The 5,467-nt window shown below is 33.8% G+C and overlaps 1 long non-coding RNA gene across 1 annotated transcript in view; it reads right to left on the reverse strand.

The window, feature by feature from the left end:
* Positions 1–1,305: 1,305 nt before the first annotated feature.
* LOC144229418 (uncharacterized) overlaps positions 1,306–5,467 on the reverse strand; it is a 31,880-nt gene continuing 27,718 nt past the window's right edge. Inside the window, exon 2 of the long non-coding RNA XR_013334487.1 lies at positions 1,306–1,588. This is a non-coding gene — a long non-coding RNA (uncharacterized LOC144229418). The remainder of the gene's footprint in view (positions 1,589–5,467) is intronic.

The raw sequence follows: 5,467 nt of genomic DNA on the forward strand, positions 1-5,467 counted from the left end.
TAACACATCTAAGAATACAAAGATATAAAGTAAGTGGTGGAATCGGGATTCAAAACTCCATTACTCTGCCGTAAAAGACCGTGTTCTCAAACAATATCCTATGGTGACTCATCTCCTAAAAAAGGATAATGTGCCTCACTCCATTTCTGATTCAGATTTAACGGACAAATCTAAATGGAATGGTCACAGTAGCTCTTTGTATTAGATGGATATAATGATTCTTCCTCATGAAATCAGCACACTATGAAAAAGCTTTTTAGTAGTTGTGAAGTTTTAGGTTTCTTGTGTGCTGTGCATGATTGGTAACCAGAGTACTGAGCAAACTCAGAGGTGATTGGTCTGATTTTCTAAATAAATTGTCCTGGGAGAACAAGTTACCAGGAACTAGGTGACCCGTTCAAAAGAAAGTGGCATTGTTCTTGTCAAAGTGATCATTGATTTTCTCTCAGGTTTCTGTAGGGAGTTTCAGGATAAATTTCTATTTGTTACAAAATGGGAAAAAAAAGTGTTCTCAGATGGATTTCTGTGTTTTAGAAATACAGTCTTGGAAGGGAAAAGAAGACTAACAGAATAATCAGTTTTCTTTAAAAAATATTTTTATGTTTCTCATGAAGAGAGGGACTACCCAATTCCAAATTTCTTTTCAGTTGTCTGAAAATAAAAGGATTTGTAAAACCAACCAGGCTTAGAAGAAAGCCACCTTTTTAGTTATACATATGAGTATGTTACAATATAATTTTTTATATACTTGCATTTATTCCTATTTAACAGAAAGCTTTTCAAGTTCGATGGATCAAATCATTCGATCTTTGAAATCATAGAGGAGTAAAATGTATTTTGTTCAATGTGAATGTGCAACCTGTAGCCAAATGGGCATAATGGTGTGAAGCATTAAACAGAAAAGCAGTTTATAAATAAATCTTTATTCATTCTTGTCCCTTTTAGTGAGCTGTAGGATTTTTCTACATTGATTCAAAGTGGGGTACTGAGGGACTCTGATCAAACCTCCATGGGGCTTATTTTAAATACTTCAGGGACATAATTCATAAAAATCTAAAACACAACGTGTGTTCAGTGTGGAAGTCACAGACCAGGGTAATTTTGAAGAAAGCTTCCCGTTTCATTTCCCAACCAAGGAGAATTTATACTGCTTTTTTTCACAGCTCCTTGAGCACTCTCATCATCTTTAGGTCAAAGATGTATTTTTAAAAAGAGCCCAAAGGCTCATTTACAGGACATAATAGAAAGTAACAGCTGGGAAGACATTGTTCATGTCTACCGGGTAATTAAAATGGGTTCTCAAGATAAGCACACAAACTGAAATACATATTTATTTGAGAAGTCACAGTGGCTCCCAAAGAGCTCTTAGGGGCTGTCAGGTAAATAGCAGCATATGTAGAAATGAGGATGTAGTACAGTATGTGACAGATACTGACAATGCTGGTTTCATTTCCCGTGTTGATCGGCTCCCTTGTGGCACTCTTGGTGTTCGTTACACTTCGCTTCCTCTGACTGCACTTTAACAGGTTCTCTTATCTTTTCCCATTGTTGTGACATCAGGCACTTTGTGATGGTGCATTTTAACTAGCTGAGAAAAAAGGAAGGAAGAACAGAGTCAGGTGGGCATGATTACGTCAATAAGTTGAATGGAACATCCATAAGGCTGCAAAAGGATAATTTCAGAAATAAAAACTTTTACCTCTGCAAAGGAGAAAAAAAAATCAACTATGGACTATTAAGTAATCCTATAAATACAAAAGGCATTCACTGAGCCCATAATAGGAGAATCTTTAAAAGAGCATTCATTTGATATTTTTAGTAACATTATTGAAGAACTGCATCTCTTCTTACTGTTTATACTGACAATAAAGCCTCCTGCCCTATTCCACTCAAAGAGATATTGGTCTAAATAAGAATATGATCATATTTTCCTTCAATAATGTATTTACGTCTCCCTTCTCTCTACCCACTTTTTCTGCTCAATGGTTGCAACTTTTGCCTTTATGATGAAGATAATCATTTAGTACTTTGACTTTGATTTGCCCAGAAATCTCTGGTCCCATTTCTCTATTTCCTCATAGATCTCCAGCAGAATATGAATTACTAATTTGAATTTAACAAATTTAAAACTAAATTTACTCTTCCCCATACAAAGATTTCTGATTTTTATTATTCCTATACATATTAATGATACAATAATGCTAGCATCATTCTCCCTGCTTTAAAATTCTTAAAGTTAAATGTCAGGTCCTTTGCCTTCATATTCTATTCTCAACCCTAAAAGTTTCCTGCAAGTATGTAGTGTGATTGTACCTGTATTTTGATGCCATATATGCAATGGATTAGGTCTTTATTACTTCCAATTTGCACTCGTACTCTTGGCATTTGCCTCTAAAATTTCACCTCTGATAAAAAAATGAGTCTTCCAAAAATATACTACTTCTCTACTGATAAATTAATAATAAGTGTGAACAAAATACAGAAGATCCTGACCCCAAAATTTGAGAATTTAAGTTTATTTAAATTTGTCTGATGTATAGAGACTGAAATATTCACTAGGACTTTGGTCTCTGACTCTGAACTACTTCATCCTCGTAACTCCACAGAGTGAATTATGATGCATAGTGTGTCTGTCGCTAATAAAATAAAGTACACATGTTAATTTTATTAATCAAATAAAAATATTGGCTAAATATATTCATCTATGCAAGAGATTTCTTTCACAGTCATTTATTTTTTAAAAATAATGGGCATTTAGGAGGGTACTTGTTGGGATGATGGTTATTTACTCCTGAAATTAAAAAAATTAAAATTTTAATTTATATTTTTAATCTTTTCTCCTCTCTTTTTAATTTAAATTTTAATTAACATACAGTACAATATTGGTTTCAGGATTCATCACGTACATACAACACCCAGTATTAATCACAACAAGCGCCCTCCTTAGTACCCATCACTTATCTAGCTCATCTTTTACCCACCTACTTATCAATCCACAGCTTGTTCTCTATCATTAAGAGTCTCTTGTGGTTTGTTTCCCTTCTTTCTCTTTTTCTACCTGCCTCCCATATGTTCATCTGTTTTGTTTCTTAAATTCTACATATCAATGAAATCATATGGTACTTATCTTTCTCTGATTGATTTATTTGGTTAGCATAATACATTCTAGCTCCATCCATATCATTGCAAATGGCAAGATTTAATTCTTTTTGATGGCTGAGTAATATTCCATTGTACGTATACTTCATCTTATTTATCCATCAGTTGATGGACATTTGGACTCTCTCCATAGTTTGACTATTGTTGATAATGCTGCTATAAACATTGGGGTGTATGTACCTCTTCAAATCCATATTATTGTATTCTTTGGGTAAATACCTAATAGTGCAATTGCTGGATCATAGGGTAGTTCTATTTTTAGTTCTCTGAGGAACCTCAACACTTTTCCAGAATGGCTGCACCAGTTTGCATTCCCACCAGCAGTGCAGGAGGGTTCTCCTTTCTCTGCATCCTTGCCAATGCCTGTTGTTTCTTGTGTTGTTAACTTAACCTATCCTGACATGTGTGAGGTGGTATCTTAATGCAGTTGGTTTTTATTTTTAAATGTTTATCTAGAGAGAGAGAGAGAGAGAGCAAGAACAAGCGTGGTAGGGCAGAGAGAGAGGGAGAGAGAGAATTCCAAGCAGGCTCTTTGCTGTCATAGCAGAGGCAGCCATAGGGTCTGATCTTACGAACCATGAGACCATGATCTGAGCCAAAATAAAGAGTCAGATGCCTAACTAACTCAGCCATCCAGATGCCCCTCATTGAGGTTTTGATTTGATTTTTCCCGATATTTGATGTTGAGCATCTTTTCATGTGTCTATTAGGCATCTGGATGTCTTCTCTGGTAATCTATTCTTGTCTTATTATTTTAACTTAGTTATTTGTTTTTTGGGGTAAAATATTTTTTTTAATTTGAGTATAGTTGACACACAATGTTACATTAATTTCAGGTGTGTAACACAGCAATTCAACAATTCTATATGTCATGCTATGCTCACCACAAGGGTAGTTATCACCTGTCAACACATGAAGCTATTACAACGCACAGTTGTAACAGAATATGGAGCAGGAAAAATGTTTCTTAGAAGAGAGAAATTTTTCTTCTTCAACATCAGTAAGCAAAGTGTGTGCTAAGAGAAAATATACAATGGTGAGAAATTTGTACAGTACTAATAAGGATATTCAAGTACAAGAGGTCTTCATTATGTTCCATTTGACTCCTGAGAAAAGATGCACATCAAAAGCAGCCAAGTAAAATGAAAGATAATAAATAATTAAGGACCAAATAAATGGAGGCACTAGTTAGTGTAGAAACGTTAAGTGTTGATGAATTATTAGGTATCCTGTACAATGTCCAACAGAGGGATGTGTATCAAATGAATCCAATGTAATTTTAGAACATTAGAAGCATGAAGTCAAAAAAGTAGAATTTCCTTTAAAAGTATTCTTTTGATGCTTACATTAAATCATAATATTTTCCCTTTAGATATATTACAATCTTGTCAATTATACATCAGTTAATCTGAAAAACAAAAGAAGAAAGGATATGGATTACCTTTGGGTGATAGAGGAAGCAGTTATTTAGGGGAAGCAATGATGGATTTTGTCTGATGCTGAAAATATTTGATTTTTTTATCCAGGTAGTGGTTACATAGGTATTTTCGATTGGTAAAAGTTAATCAAGTAGTACAGGTATGATTTGAATACTTTTATTGATGTATGCTATGTTTTGATTAAACATAAAGTTTATTATATAAAAATAAGCAAACATATAAGTAAAGTGTAGACTTTAGTAATATTAATAATAATGCCTCCCTCAGTTCAGTTATTATCATACTTAAAGTGTGTCATGTGATGTGCTCTGATATGGAAATGAATTAGTGCAGTTTTGTTATAATTATTTATAATATTATACCTTAAACTTGGAGGCAAGGATATGAGAATAAATATGATTAAAATTATTTTTTCATGGATGGATCCTATGAAGTGTTCACATTGTCACCAAAATTTCCAACTTCTCTGTGTCATGGTGGGCATGATTATACATTGAGAGTGACTGAGTAGGCATTGAAGTAGGGAGTTTGAAGCTAATAGCAGAGATTTGAGAGAGGTTTGTAGAAAATAGAAGAAGAAACACCAAAAAAGAACAAATAATGGAGAAAATGCATATGTATCAATTTGGAATTAATTTTTTTTTCTTTTCTCTCCTTTTTCTCATAATCTTCTTCCTCTCTCTCCTTATTTTAACAATTTTAAACAGTCTGATATGGGAGTGAAAAAGACAGGTTTGTTCAGGATCATGGAGTTACTTGCTGAGTGTGATATAAGGTCAGGTGAATTGAGGGTATTGATCATAGGTTAGCCTAAATGGGAAGAAAGTGAGGATGTGAGGAATTTGTAGATTATGAATAAATGAAAAGTT

Source organism: Crocuta crocuta, unplaced genomic scaffold (genome assembly GCF_008692635.1).
Source record: "Crocuta crocuta isolate KB4526 unplaced genomic scaffold, BGI_CrCroc_1.0 scaffold422, whole genome shotgun sequence".
In the NCBI taxonomy this organism is placed as follows: domain Eukaryota; kingdom Metazoa; phylum Chordata; class Mammalia; order Carnivora; family Hyaenidae; genus Crocuta; species Crocuta crocuta.